Consider the following 19,839-nt stretch of genomic DNA (forward strand, 5'->3'; position numbering starts at 1 on the left):
TCCTCCACCTCTCTACCTCTCTTAAAAAAAAAAAAAAAAGAATTAGGTTTCTGGCTAAAGAAATGAAGAAAGGTTTCTGATTAAAGAGAGGTTTTAAGAAGAAGCAAAGCTACATTATATGTTCAAATATCATCTTCAAGTAGAAATCTTTCTTCTTTCTTCATCACAGTGAATCCATCTTAACATGACAATAAATGTTTTTTCTTTAAAAAATATAAACCCACAGGACAGAGGGAGAAAACAGCAAGCAAATTTCAGAAGGTGAAACCTGATGAACAACTGAAAAGCACCTCAGCAGACCAAAAAGTGAAATCCTACTTCAACAGAAAATAAAGCTGAAAAGCAACTTAACTGGCACTGAGGAACCCCTAAAGAGCTCAGAAAGTGGCAGAATAAGGTACTTTTGCAAGTAGGGTAAAAATAGGGAAGAAAACAGTGTGATTAGTTAAAAGCTTATAAAATAGTTAAACTCCCAGATTCCCTACTTGATACAATGTCCTCCCACACTCTATCAAAGGTCTGAGTTTATCCTCTGGAGTGAGTGAAGCAGAGTGTATCACTAGACAGAGAAAGATCACTGGACATTTAAGAAAAACTAATAATATTAAAGACAGATAATATTCAAAACATACTGAAAGAAAGCAAGTTGAAGAAAATCATGACTATTTAAGAAGAAATTAATTCAAGAAAAATTGTCATTAATATTTTTAGAGAGGAGATATCACCTATGAAGAATAGTGTGCTAGTAAGAGGAAATACTCAGAGAACAAAAAATAGCTCTTGAAAATAAAAAAATAATACCAGAGATCAAAAGGTTAACAGAACAGAAAGATACAGTAGAGGAGAATTCTCACAAAGGGTAAAAAGATGATGAGTTGAAAACAGGAAAAAAGAAAAAAGAATATTAGAAGACCAACTCTAGACATCCAATATCTGAATAATGTGTAAAGAATAAAAAGAGAAAACAAGGAGGATATAAACAATACTGATATTAACAATTTTTAAAGTTCCCCAACTAAAGAAAGTTGAGCTTCCATATTGAATTGGCCCAACCAGTGCCTAGCACAAAATATGAAAATAACTTAATAGAAAATGTTTAAAACTGGAAAATAAAAAAGCTGCAAGCAATCAATTATCCAGAAAGACTTATTTCTTAAGAGAACCATAGTTTCCTAATGAAATTAATGTCACAGGAACCATGCTTTCTTTGCTCTGCTGAACTCAAGTAACCTACTTTAAGGATACAAATGAACAGTTATTCCACAGAGAGTTCAATTCAATTCCAACAAATATTTACTGAGTTCCTAATTTATGGTAAGCTCTTTTGCTAAAATGACAACAAAAGTCCTAAATTTAAAAGATCTTGAGCCTGTGGAGGCTTAGTCCAAATTAAACTGTATGAACATTTATTTATTCAAATAGATGAAAGACTGTCATATAAAATAGGAGGTAATCTTATTCTAGAGGACATTCTAGAATAATAGCACCAACAGGATCATAGGACCAATGGGAAGAATGTATAGATGGAAAAATATCAGCTCAATACTAGTTTTCCCATGGTAAGAATAAACCAATTTTAAGTCTTATTATAGAACTATAATAATTAAAGCAATGTGGTGTTTGTCTAAAGTTGGTGTATGAATCAATAGAACAGAATAGAGTCGAGAAATATACGCATACATACATGGTCAATTGATTTTCAACAAAAATACCAGGGTAATTTGATGGAGAAAGGACAGACTTCTCAACAAATGGTACTAGAGTAACTGGACATGGAAAACAGAACAAAACAAAACCCTCAACCTCCACCTCATACCATATATAAAAATATACAAAATTTAAGTTAAAATGCATTAAAGAACTACATGTAAGAGATAAAAATACAAATTTGTGGGTACGTCTAGGTAGCTCAATCAGTTAAGTGTCCAACTCTTGGTCTCAGCTCAGGTCTGATCTTGGAGTCATGAGATCAAGCCCTGCATTGGGCTCTGTGCTCAGTGTGGAGACTGCTTGAGATTCTCTCTCCCTCTCCTTTTGCCCTCCCTCTACTCATGCTCTCTCTTTCTCTAAAATAAATAAATAAAATCTTAATAAAATACATAAATTTGTGGAAGAAAACAAAAAAAGTGTGATATTGAATTAGTATTTTTCTTAGATAAGACACAAAAAGCACAAACCACCAAAAAGCTGATAAATTGGACTTCATTAAAATTAACATCTGTTCTTCAAAAGACACTACGATAAGTCACAGGCTAGGAGAACGTGTATGTACTAGCCAGCAAAAGACTTGAATCCAGAATATATAAATAACACAATTCAATAAGAAGATAATACAATTATTAAAATGGACAGAAGATCTGAATAGATATTTCACCAAAAAGATGTACAGATGGCCAAGAGGCACACAAAACTGTGCTCAATATCATTAGTCATCTGAGAACTGTAAATTAAAACCACAATAAGATACAATTACACAACTAGTAAAATGAATAAAATTAAAAAGATTTAGAAGGCCGAATCTTGGCAAGGATGCAGAGTGACTGGAACCCTCATATATTTGCTGGTGCAAATCAAAAATATACACCCACTTTAAAAAACAGTACAGTTGTCTCTTATAAAGTTAAACATAAATTTGCCATATGTCATAGCAATCCCACCCACCCCTGAGTATTTACACAAAAGAAATAAAAACATGCCCACACAAAGACCTGCATGTGAACATTTATAGTAGCTTTACTCATAGCCATGAAAAATTATAAACAATCCAAAGTGTCCATCAACAGGCAAATGGCTAGATAGATGTTGGTACACCCATACAATGGACTACTACTCAGCAATAAAAAGGAATGATACATTCAACAAATGGATCAATCTCAGAAGTATTATGCTAATAAAAGAAGACAGGCATAAAATGTTACATATTGTATGACTCCATTTATATGGCAGTTTAGAATAATTTTGTTTATTCACACAAATCAGTTGTTGTGATAGGTTTTATTTGCAAGACGTGACTGTTCACAAAAGGGTACAAGGGAGCAGCCTAGGATAATGGAAGTCTTCTCTATCTTGACTTTGGTGGTGGTTACAAAATTGTATAAACTTATCCAAACACTGAACTGTACACTTTAGAAGGGTGAATTCTACTATACGTAAATTATACTTGAATAAACTTTTCCTTAAAATTTTTTTAATAAATAAATCATCACAGTACTAGAAAAAAAGATGTTGATATGATCCCAACTAGTGATATTATTTAAAAATCTTTGAAAAGACAATATTCATGTAATTTTAAAGATTAGAGAGTCTCCTTAAAAATTAAAAAAGTAACAAGAGAATATTAGAATAAGAAAAATGAAGCTAGAAAGAAATCAAAGATACAAAAATAATATATATAAGCATCTCTCAATTACACAACTGGGATCTTAACTGCCAAAATAATCCCAAATAGACCATAATAAAAAATAAGAATTCAAATATTTCTAAAGGAATTTTAAAAATAAATAGTCATTCAAATATATGAAAATGGGGAATTTAATGCTCTGAAAAGGTAATAAAAATGGAAATGCTTTTTTTACTCCAAAATTTCAAGTTGAATGATCAGGAACCAAACTCCCTGCACAGTGACACACAAGCAGGAAAGATATCATAAGCTACCTGAGGAGTGAGGGCTTTAAGCACCACATCAGGCAGCCTCCCTTCCTGGCCTGGCAATTGCACCAGGAAGAAGAGCCCCCACAATATCTGGCTGTGAAAGTCAGCAGGGCTTTACTCCAGGAGAGCCAGAAGGTTATTGGAAACTGACTCTGTTTTAAAGGATACTACACAGTATCACTCGTTCTGAAACACAGCAGAGAAGGAGAAATTTGAAAAGTGCCTGGGTCACATGTGAGAAAGATTTATTAAGTAATTTTAGAGAGTATGCAAGAGGGGCAGAGGGATCTGCAGGAACATTCTCCAAAAATGGAAGGGCTAATAAGTACCATTTTTCTTCCCTCATTCAGCCTACCTAGCCCAATGCAGAGGGGTGCCACTTGTGGCACCCTCTCCCTACACGGTTAACACCACTTGTCCCCATGCTGGATTTCTCCTGTGAACTCACCCAGCTCACCAGCCCGCCCAGGCTGGCACCCCTCCAAAGAACTCCTGTCTCACCAAACCTGGCAGGCAGTATCAGTGGGGACCACCAAACCCGAAAACAACAATGCTCAAAGTGAGTACCACACTGCCACACCCACAGGGCAGCCCTGGCCAAGACTCTGCACCCTCCACATAGAGTATCATGTCATCTGTGAAGAGAGACAGTTTGACTTCTTCTTTGCCGATTTGGATACCTTTTATCCCTTTTTGTTGTCTCATTGCTGTTGCAAGGACTTCTAGTACTATGCTGAATAATAATGGCAAGAGTGGGCATCCTTGTTGTATTCCTGATCTTAAGGGAAAGGCTTTCAGCTTTTCCCCATCGAGAACATTATTTGCTGTAGGCTTTTCATAGATGGTATTTATGATATTGAAGAATGTACCCTCTATCCCTACACTCTGAAGGGTTTTAATCAGGAACGGATGTTGTATTTTGTCAAATGCTATTTCTGCATCAATTGAGAGGATCATATGGTTCTTGGCTCTTTTCTTGTTGATATGATCTATCACACTGATTGATTTGTGAATGTTGAACCACCCCTGCATCCCAGGGAAATTCAAATCAAAACCACATTGAGATACCACCTTACGCCAGTTAGAACGGCAAAAATTGACAAGGCAAGAAACAACAAATGTTGGAGAGGATGTGGAGAAAGGGGATCCCTCTTACACTGTTGGTGGGAATGCAAGTTGGTACAGCCACTTTGGGAAACAGTGTGGAGGTCCCTTAAAAAGTTAAAAATTGAGCTACCCTATGATCCAGCAATTGCATTACTGGGTATTTACCCCAAAGATACAGACGTAGTGAAGAGAAGGGCCATGTGCACCCCAGTGCTCATAGCAGCGTTGTCCACAATAGCTAAATTGTGGAAGGAGTCGAGATGCCCTTCAACAGATGACTGGATTAAGACGATGTGGTCCATATATACAATGGAATATTAGCCATCAGAAAGAACGATTACCCAACATTTGCAGCAACATGGACGGGACTGGAGGAGGAGATTATGTTAAGTGAAATAAGACAAGCAGAGAAAGACAATTATGATATGGTTTCACTCATTTATAGAACATAAGAAATAGCAGGAAGATCGCTAGGAGAAGGAAGGGAAGAATGAAGCGGGGGTAAACAGAAGGGGGAATGAACCATGAGAGACTATGGACTCTGGGAAACAAACTGAGGGCTTCAGAGGGGAGGCGGGTGGGGGACTGGGATAGGCCGGTGATGGGTATTAAGGAGGGCACATATTGCATGGAGCCACTGGGTGTTATATGCAAGTAATGAATCATGGAACACTACATCAAAAACTAAGGATATACTGTATGGTGACTAACATAATAAAAAATTATTATTATAAAAAAAAAAGACTCTGCACCCTCCAAAGCAACTCCATGGGGGGGCGGGGTGCCACACTCATCAGCACATCAATAGCAGCTGCATCAAGGCCTCTCAGCCAGCTGTAGGGGGGCTAACCCCACCCAATAGCCAGCTCACAGCACCTACAGCAAGCCACAGTAGCCAGCCCCACCCATCAATGCAATGGCAGCAGTCCACAGCCCACACATGGGACAATTCTGGAGTGCTTGGTTCTGGTGACCAGGGGGGATGGAGCTCCTAGGGCCCAAGGGGTGCTCGTATATGAGACCACTAACTTCAAGATAAAGAGACATAGCTGAGCTAATACATACTAACAAACACAGACAAAAAAGAAAAGACAGAGGAACATGTTGCAAATGAAAGAATAAAACTAAACCTCAGAAAATAACTAAACAAAATGGAGATAAGCAATCTAGCTGATAAAGAATTCAAAGTCATGATCATGAAGATGTTCACCAGACTTGAGAGAAGAGGGTTTGAATTCATCAAGGACTTCAACAAAAAGAGTGAAAATATAAAAAAGATCCAATTAGAGCTGAATAACTCAATAACTGAAATGAAAAATACGCTCGAGGGACTCAACAGGAGATTAGATGATATAGAATAGATCAGCAACCTGGAAAATAGGCTACTGGAGATCATCTAAGGCGAACAACAAAAAGAAAAAAATGTATTAAAAAAATAATAAGGGTAGGTTAAAGGACCACTGAAACAACATCAAGTATACTAACATTCACATTATAGGGCTCCCAGAAGGAGAAGAGAGAGAAAGAGGCAGAAAACTTTTTGAAAAAATAATGGCTGAAAATTTCGCTAATCTGAAGAAGGAAACCCACAATCAGGTAGGGAACCATGGACAGTCCCAAACAAGATGAACTCAAAGAGATCACCACCAAGACACATAACAAAAACGTGAAAATATTAAAATAGAGAACCTTAAGAGCAGCAAGAGAAAAGCAACTAGTTATGTACAGAAGACCCCCTCCTTGCCATAAGGCTATCACCAGATTTTTCACAGAAACTTTGCAAGTTACAACTCACAACCAGGAATAATCTACCTGGGAAGGTTATCATTCAGAAGTAAAGGAGAGATAAAGAGTCTTCCAGAAGAAGAAAAGTGAAAGGGGTTTATCACAGTAACTCAGCCTTAAAAATAAATGTTAAAGGGACTTCTTTAAGCAGAGAAGAAAAAGCCACAACTAGGGGTCCCTGGGTGGCTCAGTGGGTTAAGTGTCCAATTCTTGATTTCAGTTCAGGCAGTGAGATGAAGCCCCGCATCCAGCTCTGTGCTCAGAGGGAAGTCTGGTTGAGATTCTTTCCCCTCTCCCTCTACCTGCCCCTCCTTACACTCACACGTGCACTCTTGCTCTCTCTCAAATAAATAAATAAATTTTAACAAAAAGAAAAAGTCACAACTAGAAGAAAATTACAGAAGAAATAATTTCAGTGCTAAAGGAAACATATACTAAAGATAATTGATCAATTATTTATAAAGCTAGTATGAATGTAAAAAGACAAAAGTAGTCATTTTAATTATGTCTATACTAGTTGCTTTACCTACAACAATTAATTAAGATATACACAATATTAAAAGATGTAAATTATGACATCAAATACATATAGCAAGGAAGGGGGAAATAAAATGTAGTACTTTTAGAATGTGTTCAAACTAAGCATCCATGAACTTAAAATAGATAGCTATGCATTTACAAGATGTTATATACGAACATGATGGTAATCACAAATCAAAAATCTATAATAGATACACACACAAAAAAGAGAAACACTCCAAGCATACCACTAAAGAAAGCCATCAAATCACAAAAGAAGAGTACGAGAGAACCAGAAAGGAACAGAGAACTAGAAGAAGAATCAGGAGACAATAAACAAAATAGCACTAAGTACATATCTATCAGTAACTACTTAAAATGTAAATGGACTAAATGATCTAATCATAAGACACATAGTAACGAACAGATTTAAAAAAAAAAAAAAAGATCCATCTATACGGTCCTACCAGACACTCTCTTCAGACCCAAACACAGATAAACACTGAAAGCTGAAAGGAAGGAAAATGATATTCCATGCAAATGGCAACAGAAGAAAACCTGGGGTAGAAATACATATATCAGACAAAATAGACTTTTAAACAAGGGCTGTAATAAGAGACAAAGAAGGGCATTACATAATGATAAAGGAATAAACCCAACAAGAGGATATAATGATTGTAAATATCTATGCTTCTAACAGAAGAGCACCTAAATACATAATGAACATATTAATGGATATAAAGGGAGAAACTGACAATAATATAACAGTACCAAAAAACTTAAACCCCTTACATCAAAGGATAATCCAGACAGAAAATAAAAAGGAAATAGTGGCTTTGAATATCACATTAGACCAGATGAACTTAACAGATTTATACAGAACATCCTATTCAAAACAGCGAAATACACATTCTTTTCAAGTGAGCATGTAACATTCTCCAGGACAGATCACACGTCAGGAAACAAAACAAGTCTCAATAAATTTAAGAAGATGGAATCATATGAATCATCTTTTCTGGCCACAATGGTATGAAAGTAGAAATCAGTTACCAGAAAAAAACAAAACAAAACAAAACAAAAAGCCAGAAACACACAGAAGCTAAATAACATGCTACTAAACAGAAAATGAGTCAACAAAGAAATCAAAGAAGAAATCAAAGGATAACTGGAGACAAATGAAAATGGAAACAAAACTTTCTGGAATTGTTGGAATGCAGCAAAAGCAGTTCTCAGAGAAGTTTATAGCGATGCAGGTCTATGGTGATGCAGGTCAAGAAACAACTAAAATCTCAAATAAACAATCTAATCTACACCTAACGGAAGTAGTAAAGGATAGGAAATAATCAAGATCAGAGTGAAAATAAATGAAATAGAGACTAAAAAATAAGAAAAGATGGATACAACAAAGAGCTGGTTCTTTGAAAAGGTAAAACTGATAAACTTTTAGCCAGATGAGTCTGGCTAAAGAAAAAGAAAAAGACGAAAGAAGACATCCAAGTTGATAAGTAACAAAACTGTCATTCTTTGCAGTGACATGATACTACATATAAGAAATCCTAAAGATCCACCCAAAAAACTATTAGAATTAATAAATAAATTCAATAGGGCTCCTGGTTGGCTCAGTTGGTTAGGCGTCTGCCTTCGGGTCAGGTTGTGATCCCAGGATCCTGGGATCAAGTCCCGCAAGCATGCTTTTCCCTCTCTCTCTGTCTCTCATGAATAAATAAAAGTAAAATCTTCATAGAAAATAAATAAATTCAATCAAGTTCCAAGATACAAAATTAATATATAGAAATATGTTGCATTTCTGTATACTGTAACAAACTAGCAGAATGAAGTTAAAACAATCTAAATTATGGGGTGCCTGTGTGGCTCAGTTGTTAAGCATCTGCCTTCAGCTCAGGGCGTGATCCCAGGGTCCTGGGATCGAGCCCCGAATCAGGCTCCCTGCTCTGCCGGAAGCCTGCTTCTTCCTCTCCCACTCCCCCTGCTTGTGTTCCCTCTTTCGCTGGCTGTCTCTCTCTCTGTCAAATATAAATAAAATCTTTAAAAACAAACAAAAAAAAAAACCCAAAAAACAAACAAATCCAAATTACAATTGCACCAAAAAACCCTAAAAATTAATTGAACTAAGGTGAAAGACTTACTCTCTAAAAATTGTATAACACTGATAAAAGAAACCGAAGATGACATATAAATGAAAATATATACCATGCTCATACATTAGAAGAATTAATATTGTTAAAATGTACATACTACCCATACAATCTTAAGATCCAACGTGATCTCTATCAAAATACCAACACCATTTATCACAGAATTACAATAATCTTAAAATTTGTATGGACCCACAAAAGACCCCAAATAATCAAGTAATCTTGAGAAAGAAGAACAAAGCTAGAGGTATCACATCCCTGATATCAAACTATACTACAAAGCTATAGTAATCAAAACAGTATGGTATTAGCACAAAAACAGAAACAAAGATCCATGTAACCTAATAGAGATCCAGAAATAAACTCACACTTATTTGGTCAATTAATGTACAACAAAAAAGAATATACAATGGGGGGAGGGTGCTGGAGGGCTCAGTCCGTTAAGCACCCAACTCTTGATTTCAGCTTGGGTCATGACCTTAGGTTTATGAGATTGAGCCCTGGGTGGGCTTCACATTCAGCTGGAATCTGCTTCTCTCCCTCTCCCTTTCCCCTCTCCCTGCTCAGGCAAGTGCTCTTTCTCTCTCTTTAAATAAATAAATAAATAATAAATAAATAAATCTTTAAAAGAAAACAGTGGGTACAAAGAGAACCTCTTCAATAAATGATGTTGGGAAAAGTGGACAGCTATATTAAAAAAAATTAAAATTGGATCACTTCCTATACCATATACAAAAATAATCTCAAAATGGATTTAAAATCTAAATGTGAGACCTGAAACCATAAAACTCCCAAAGAAAACATAGGCAGTAAAATCTCAGACATGAGTCTTAGCAGTATTTTTTTGGATCTGTATCCTTGGGTAAAAGCAAAAAAAGCAAAAATTAACAAGTGGGACTACATAAACTAAAAAGCTTCTGTACAGCAAAGGAAATCATCAACAAAATGAAAACCTACAGAATGGGAGAAAATATTTGCAAATCATATATCTGATACAAGATTAATATATATATGTAATTTGAAGATTTTACTTATTTATTTCTTTAGATAGAGTGTGCGCGTGCATGTGCACAAGCTGGGGGAGGGGCAGAAAGAGAGGGAGAGGTCTCAAGCAGATTCTGCACTAAGCACAGAGACAGATATAGGGCTCAATCTCATGACCTGAGATCGTGACCTGAGCCAAAACCAAGAGTTGGACAAAAAAGCCATGGAGGCATCCCCAAAATATATTTTAAAAAACCACATACAACTCCATACCAAAAATCAAACAATCCAATTAAAAAGTGGGTAGACATTGTTTCAAATGAATACACATTTTTCCAAAGAAGACATACAGATAGCTAACAGGCACATAGAAATATGCTCAACATCACTACTCATCAGGGAAATACAACTCAAAACTACAACAAAATGTCAATTCACACGGATCAGAATGCGTAGGAACAAGAAGAAAAGAAATAACAAGTATTTGCAAAGATGCGGAGAAAGGGAACCCTTGTGAACTGTTGGTGAGTATGTAAACTGGTTCAGCCACTAGGGAAAACTATATGGAGGTTACTCAAAAAATTAAAAATAAAAATACCATATGAACCAATAATTCTACTATTGGGTATTTATCTAAAAAAAAACCCCCACTAATTTGTAAACATATACAACCCCTATGTTTATGACAGTATTATGTACCATAGCCAAGATATGAAAGCAACCTGTGTCCATTAATAGATGACTGTATAAAGAAGATGTGGTATGGTGGAATATTACTCAGACCTAAAAAAAGAATGAGACCTTGCCATTCACAACAACATGGATAGACTATTATGCTAAGAAAAATAAATCAATAAATAAGGAATGAAAAATACAGCACAGGGAATATAGTCAATAACATTGTAATAATGTTATGTGATGACAGAAGACTGGTGAGCACAGTGTATAGAACTTTGAATCACTCTGTTGTAAAACTGAAACTACTATAACACTGTATGTCAACTATACTTCAGGAAAAATTTAAAAAATAAGTATATAAAGATATAAATACCATACTGTGATACAATCATTAAAAAAACAAAAACAAAAAAAATGAAATCTTGCAACTTGGGTGAACTTAGAAGGCATCATGCCAAGTGAAAGAAGTCAGAAAAACACAAATACTATATAATTTCACCTATATGTGCAGTATTTTTTAAAAATGAAACAAACAAAAAACCAGAAACCAGAATCACAAATACAGGAAAAAAACCGGTGATTGCCAAACGGAGCAGGTGGGGGAATGTGCAAAATAAGTAAAGGGGATTAAGAGGTACAAACTTCCAGTTATACAACAAATAAATCATGGGGATGTAAAGTATAGCACAGGGAATACAGTCAATAATATTGTAATAATTTTGTACGGTGATAGATGATAACTACATTTAGCATAGTGAATATTTTGTAACATATATAAACATGGAATCCCTATGTTGTATGCCTGGAACTAATATAATATTGCATGTCAACTATACTTCAATTAAAAATAATTTTTTCAATAAAAAGTTTTAAAATTTGTTTTTTAAAAAATTTAAGTCAAGATGAGCAATCAAGATAAAACCTAAACCTATAAACTACAGTAAAAGGATATTGTATAAGAAGGATTTTCTGACGCTACTAAAATAGCATGGATCTAAAGTTTGGTAAAGTCAGTAGTTTTAAGAGGTAACAGTACCTGACAAACAGGACTGACGACATTTATGAATTCCATGTATTTTCATAGGTGGTAAAACTGGACACTGAGGTACATTTTAACCTTTAAATCAACTATTCCTTCATCCCTTCTCCTCTTCTAGGCTTCAGTTAGCCCAAAGAGTAACATCTGAAAAGGAGGAAAGTCTTACCTGAAATGTTTTAACTAAGAGCCGCTAGGAGCAAATGAAAAAGTGAGGAGTGGGGAGTTGAAGGGCTATGCCTTCAATAGCAGGCCAAGTTCCTGTCCCAGGGGCTAGCAAGAATATTCTGTGTCATTGTCTCAAAGGACCAGGAAAAATGCTCTCTAACTCCAAATAGCCATTGCTATTTGGCATTAGGCGTTTGTGTCTCTGGAAAATTAAGGCCAAGCTAGATTGAAGTGCTTATTTCTCTCCTCTCCAAGGAAAAATTCTTGGGTAAAACAGCAGACTTGCATATTTTACACCTGGAGAGATCATATCAAGTGCCAGAGTTAGTGGTTTAACCCATGTACCATAAGCTGGGACTCTAGTGGGTCTAGGTAAACTGAGGCAAATCACAGGGTATTCTATGTGGATAAGGAAGAATGAATCCTCTGAGATAGAAGACCTTGACATAAATCAGAGTTAAATCAACAGCTGCTCTGAGCTGTAAGGTAAACTTTCTCCCTTCAAATAGTCACTTCTAGCCCTGTTTTCTGAGATGTGCCCTGGCACCATTTTCGAGGATGCTTTACTATCACCAATCCTGTTTTACCATTTCATATCAAGTATATTTCACAGACCAAACTATGTATTTGTACAAAAGGTAAAATACAAATTAGTCCAGGCCTCACCACCTACAAAGAAGTTGAACAACAGAAGTGCATGCTGCATATCCATTCTTAAAACCACACAGAGGTCTAGGGGTGCCTGCCTGACTCAGTGGAGCGTGCAATTCTTCGACCCAAGGTTGTGAGTTCGAGTGCCATGTTGGGTGTAGAGATTACTTTAAAAAAATAAAATCTTAGAATAGTAATAATTAAAAAAGCCACACACAAGTCTTTTGTGAAAGAAAAGTGAATTTCATGCTCATTTTCATAATCATTTAATATCTCATTGCAATTTCCTAGGCAATAGCTCCTAAACTTAAATTTTATGAAAATCTACTAAGAGAAAAGCTATACAGAAGAATGTTGATAGCAGTACTCTTCATATAAAATGAAACTGGAAACATAATTGTCCATCAATAGTACAATGGATAAATAAATTGTAGCATACCATTAAAACAGAATTCTATAGATGGCAATGAGAAGGAAGAGTTACCCACTATGACAAAATACATTTCACAAACATAATGTTCAATGAAGGAAGACAAAGACAAATGAGTGCATAATATACTATTTCACTTATATAATGTTCAGAAACAAAATAGCTATCCAATGGTATTCAAGTTAGAATTTTGGCTGGAGGGGACAGTGGAGGAAGAAGGAACAGTGATTGGAAGATAGCACATTCTGGACTTTTTAGGTTCAGGCAATATGTAATTTTTGACCTGAACGCTGGTTATATAGGAGTGTTCTCTTTGTGAAAAACAGCTGTTCACTTTTGATGAGGGTACTTACCAAACGTTAGATATATTTAGTAAAAAGTTTATTTTAAAAAATAAATTCAAAGCTTCCTAAAAACCATTTAAGTTTAGAATTATTTTTAATATAAAATAATGACATCTTAATTTATTGATGTTATCTATTCTGAGTCACATAAAGAACACTGTATTATTGGGGCACCTGGGTGGCTAAGTCAGTTAAGTGTCTGCCTTCAGCTCAAGTCGTGATCCCCATGTACTGGGACTGAGCCCTGTGTTAGGCTTCTTGCTCAGCAGGGAGTCCGTTTCTCTCTCCCTCTGCCCCTCCCAACTGCTCATTCTCTCTCTCTCAAATAAAGAATTTTTTTAAAAAAAAAACCACTGTATTATTTTTAAATATAAGGGAATAATACTTTTACAACCATTAATTTCTTAAATTAATGTAGTTCATGAGCATAGTTTTTATTTTTAAAAAGCACATGGTACAGGAGCGCCTGAGTGGCTCAGTTTGTTAAGCGTCTGCTTTCAGCTCCGGTCATAATCCCAGGGTCCTGGGATTGAGCCCCACATCAGGCTCCCTGTTTGGTGAGGCTGCTTCTCCCTCTGCCTCTGCTACTCCCCCTGCTTGTGCTCTCTCCTCCTCTCTCTCAAATATTTATAAATAAATAATCTTAAAAAAAAAGCACATAGTACAAAGGAGCTTATACTGAAGAGCAACTGTCCCCACCTTTATCTGTCTTCCCCCCCAGTCCTAATTCCACTTGCGAAGGCAATCTTTTAATCTTAATATGATTATTTTGTAGTTTCATTACTCATCAAATTCAGATATTATTTACCGACTTCTGTGAAACCAGAAAGTCATAAACTCAAAATCTTTCATTCTAGCCTGACTAGAAAAGTATCTCTAAGGTCTGAGCCCTAGGTTTCAGTTGACAATTTCGATAAATAACCTCTAAAAACAGGAGACTTATTTTTAACAAACTCCTCAAGTAATTCCAATGCATGGTCAAGGTTGATGCAACATTAAGGCAATTAGAGAAGAAAAAGGCTGGAATATATTTACATTCCTATTACTATAGAGTTTAAAACAAAACCAGAATAATTTTGTGCCTCACATTCAAAAAAGTTGAGTTTCTGCCCGTGTTGTTTGCTAAGAAAGATAAATGACTTCAATAATCTAAAGAGTATGAACATGTAATTTTGTGTCTAAAATGTCTGTCAGAGGAAACTACATTTGTTAAAATGCCCTTTATTCAATATTGTATCTATTCACTAAAAAATGTAAATTATGTTTGCCATAAGAAGTTGATTTTAACATCCAGATAATAATTTATTCATAATGACTTCAATGATCTGGCTCTAATTAACTCAATCTATATAAAAAGATGGTACAGATTTTCATAAAATTATGAACATGACTAAAGGGGCATTTCCCTTTTGAAGGTAAAATAAAATGCCTAACAAATGAACTTTGAAACAAAATGTAGACTCTTGGTTGGTCACCACATCCCACTACAAAAGATGATGTGCCTTCCCACTAAGGAAAATTGGGTTCACTTCTAACATACTCCTACTTCACCAACTCCTTTTTACCAATGATATCAATTATTAGCATGATTCTACTATTAGTTACATTTGTAACTTTCAAGCATATCTTTCAGATATCTAGTTCTAGTTCATGAACTCAGACCACTGGTTCTCAAATTTGACTATACACCAGAATCAACTGGAAAATGTAAAACAACAAACAAGCAAATTAACACCCAGATTCCACCCTGGGATTTTAATTGTTAAAGATGCAGCTTGATGCAGTTTAGACATCAAGATTTTGAAAGCTCCCAGGCAATTTTAGAATGCAACAAAGTTTGAGAACTGCCATACAGAATAAACACTTTAAGTAGTAGCAATCATGCCTGTCATTCCCAACTTCTGTCACATACACTCAAAAAAAGAAAAAAAGAGAGAGAGAGAGAGAGAGATTTATTTTTACAGGGGGACAGGGAGATGGGCAGAGGGAGAGAATCTCATGCAAACTCCCTGCTGAGTGAGGAGCCTGACACAGGGCTTGATCCCACAACCCATGAGATCATGACCTGAGCTGAAACCAAGGGTCAGATGCTTACATCAACTGAGCCACCCAGGAGCCCCTGTCACATCTATTTTTTAAAAATACTATTTAGATTAGTAAAATTTAGGTTATTTTCAATAACCATAACTGAGACCTACATACTTTAGACTTAAGACTAATTCTTTTTTTTAATTTTATTTTTTTTATTACATTCAGTTAAAAAAATTAAAATAAATACACAGCATGTACAACATCAGAGTTTATATGAATACCATGTAGAACAGAACCAAGAAGTACACTCAGGTTATATTTCCTTCTCTACTATGCTACCTCAATGTCAGGAGTCTCTTTTCTTATAGTGCATTAATTTATCAAAACTAGGGGCCTCATTCAGTTAGGCATCTGCCTTCACTCAGGTCATGATTCCAGGGCCCTCCAGCTCCCTTTTCCCTCCACTGCTTGTGCTCTCTCTCTCTCTCTCTCACTCCCTCTTTTTCAAATAAATAAAATCTTCAAAAATTATAAAAATCATACAAATTTGAGTCTGCCTAATATCTGGACACTAATTTATATATCTCTTTTCTATCTCCTAAACTTTTTGACCATCTTTGTTGTCTTTATTGATAAGAAAAATGCATACTTAACCATAGTCCCAATATTATCCCAACTGTTAATTCTAATTTATCAACCTTTATTCCAATCTTCTTGGACACAACTAAATTCTTACTTTAATATGGTATCATTGCTTCTATTGCCTGCTGAACAAATGTCTTCAGAGCTTGTACTCATTGGACTTTTGGGTAAGTTTCGCTAGTTGTTATATCCTCTCTTGGTTTCTATGCTTGTTTTGACAAACAAACCCCTCAGCTATCAGAGATAAATGTCACTTATCTTTTCATTTATCTTCACATTCTCATGTGCGAAAATAACTTTATTTTGACCTCACATTTTTGACAGTTTGCTTGGGCATAAAATTCTAAGTTAAAATTCATTTTTCTTCAAATCTTTAATAAAACTGTCCTACTGTCTTCTAGCATCCATATGCTACTGCCTTATACCATCCATATTTCCTAATTTGTAGACTTTTGTTTCTTTTCTCCAGAAGCTGTTTGGCACTTACTGTCTTCATAATCTTGATTATTTTGAAATTTCACAAGAATGGTTTCCTTCATTCTACTTGGTACTTAGAGAAACTACTTAATCTGAAAATTGATGCCTCTTTTCACTTTTCATTATAAACATCCTACATTTATTGCAAACATAAATGCCAGTCACTGTTGTAGGTGCTAGGGTAGTAGTATAATACAAAAAGAACAAAAATTATGCCTCATGGGGTTAAAACATTAGTCAAGGAAACAGACAAAGTTAAATGTATATTACATGTTGGTAAATGCTAAGCTTAAAAAAACAATGCAGGAAAGTGGAATGGAAATATTGGGGAGGAAGGCACAGAAATTTGGGTGGGATGTCCAAGGAAGATTTCACACAGGAAGTGAATTCTGGATAAAGATCTAAAGCAAGTAAGAAAGCCAAAGCATGAGGATAAGCGTGGCTGGGGCCTTCCAGGGGCATTCCAGGCAAGGGGAATAAGTGAAAAGGTACTGAGACAGACACGTCTAGAGTTTTGGGGGAGCAAAGTGAGCTGAGTGAGGGAGAGTAGGAGGTTATGAGGTTAGGAAGTTAGGAAAGTAATGGGGAGCAAAATTCTGTAGGATCTAGTGAATCTTGGTAAGGACTTTGACTTTTATTCAGAGTGGGGTGAGAAATCATCCATTGGGAGAATCTGAGCACAGGAATAAGAGGATCCCACTAATGTTAAACAGGATCATTCTGACTGCTTTATTCAGAACATACTGAAGGAGAAAAGTACTGTAAGACTAAATCAGTTGGAAGCCTATTAATCACAGGTAGAGACGACAGTGGCTTGAAACCAGTTACTTGAAAGAGGATACTGAAAAGAGGCCAGAATTCCATGTATATTTTGATGGTAAAATTGACAGGATATTCTGATGTGGTGAACTTATGGTTATGAAAGAAAAGAATCCACAATCAACCCCAAGTTATTGGCCTAAAAAAGTAGAAGAATGAAAGCATCAGTAACTGAGATGAAGTAGGCTGAGAAAAAATCCATTTTCTGGCATCACATTATCAGGAGTTTGGTTTTAGCCTTATTAAATTTGGTATCTATCAAACGTGTAAGTAGAATATCAAATAGGCAGATAGATGCAAAGATCTGGAGAGTAGGGTAGAAGTCTGGTCTACACTTGCAAAATTGGTAGACATCAGCATACATATAATATTTTAAATGTTGAGACTTGATGAAATCTCCTAGGGAAGACATAGAAGCAAAAGAAAAGGTCCAAGGAGTATGCTCTAGGACCTTCTATCATTTATAAGCAAGGAACCATGAGTAAAACCTGCAGAAAACACTAAGAAGGAGGAGTCACAGAAGTGACATCCAGTAATAAATGGTAGAATGAAGAGTTCAGTGATCCCTCTCCACAAAAACCAGTCTTTAAATGGTACCGAATTGTAAAAACAACCATTTTAGGACAATAGATTGAGGCAGAAAACAAACTGAGAACATTTATTCTTAAAGTCACACTAAAGCCTCAGGTAAGAACAGCAGAAATTTGTGGACTTTTTGCCTGGAGCGGCTCTCATCTACACCACCTGCCACTCCCCCAGTTCTGCTGGCAAAAACCATAGTTTGTTTTTATTTTTTCAGGTAAAACACACATAACATAAAATTTTTCAATGTAAGTGTACCACTTTAAGTTTACAGTTCAGTAGTACGAAGTAAGTATAATCTTATTATAGTGCAACCACCTTCTAGAACTCTTCATCTGGCAAAACTGAAACTCAAGACCCATTAAACAGTAATTCCCCATTACCCTTTTGCTCCCATAGCCCCTGGAAACCACCATTTTATTTTCTGTTACTATGAATTTGACTACTCTAAGAACAGTAGTTTTACCACCATAGAGCTGGCCCTGAAAACCGGCAGCACTGCACTCAATTAGATGTGGAGGACAAAAAACTAGGGCTTTGTCCTTTAAAATTAATGGTGTTATACAAATTTTAAAGTGTGACAAGTAACAGAGGGAAATATAAAATAATATACCAGAATAACATTTTGAAAGTTATCATTGTTTAAGAAATATATTGGAATTAACATTAGATGCCAACCTTGGTAATATTTATGTAAGAATGTGTTGACATTCTGCCTTAGAAGTGTATTAACCCAGCAATAAAAAATATAAGTTAAAAAAAATGGTAGGCTTAGGGGCACCTGGGTGGCTCAGTTGTTAAGCGTCTGCCTTCAGCCCAGGGCATGATCCCAGCATTCTGGGATCGAGCCCCACATCAGGCTCCTCCGCTGAGAGCCTGCTTCTTCCTCTCCCACTCCCCCTACCTGTGTTCACTCTCTCACTGGCTGTCTCTCTCTCTGTCAAATAAATAAATAAAATCTTTAAAAAAAATGGTAAGCTTAGATAAAAATGAACAGAGAAAATCTCTAGCCCTACTCATCCAAAGTTGTGGTCCCAGCTGAAACAAGCAGTGGAAAAATCAGAAACTAGGGAATCCTAAAAATGAGACAGTCATTAAAAGGCTGAGATAAGTTCTTCAGATAGTCTCTGCTGACAAGGAAACTAAAGACATGCACAGGGGAGACTTGAGAGAGCCCAGTAAGAAGTGAAACCTAAGGAAATCTTGAGAAATGACTGCAATTTTGAATGAGTACCTCATCCCACATACAAATTCATAGGTAGAAAGTAAAAGCCTTAAGGGCTCAAGGTGTTTAAGCAAATCTCTATCCTAGTCATTGTCTGACAATTACACTATACAGACAAAGGGACAACACCTAAGAATCTAGATGAAAAAGAAGAATAAAAAACACTGAGCACAGACAATAATGGCAGTACACTATGAGAAACAAAGAATATAAAACAAAATCCAGATCTGCTATATTACCTAAAAAGTACAGTTTTCAACCAGAAATTACTAGACATACAAATAAACAGGCCGAAAAAACCCAGCTCATAAAAACTGAGTGACCCCAGATGCCAAATCTGGCAGACTAAGAAGCTGATGTAGCTGGTATTAATATGTTCCAAGAATTGAAGGAAAATATTAGTATTATTCAATTAGGAAATTTCCATAAAAATATAAAAATATACACAACAACCAAATGAAAATTCTACAGTTGAAAAGTACCATAACTAAAGTTAAAAAATAAAAAAATCCTCAAGGAGCTTATAGCAGGCATAATTCTAAGATGGTCCCACA

General features: G+C 35.8%; 1 protein-coding gene across 6 annotated transcripts in view; it reads right to left on the minus strand.

The window, feature by feature from the left end:
• ZRANB3 (zinc finger RANBP2-type containing 3) overlaps positions 1–19,839 on the minus strand; it is a 297,893-nt gene that overhangs the window by 202,545 nt on the left and 75,509 nt on the right. The gene's annotated exons all lie outside the window — the stretch shown is intronic.

Source organism: Ailuropoda melanoleuca, chromosome 2 (genome assembly GCF_002007445.2).
Source record: "Ailuropoda melanoleuca isolate Jingjing chromosome 2, ASM200744v2, whole genome shotgun sequence".
Classification (NCBI taxonomy): domain Eukaryota; kingdom Metazoa; phylum Chordata; class Mammalia; order Carnivora; family Ursidae; genus Ailuropoda; species Ailuropoda melanoleuca.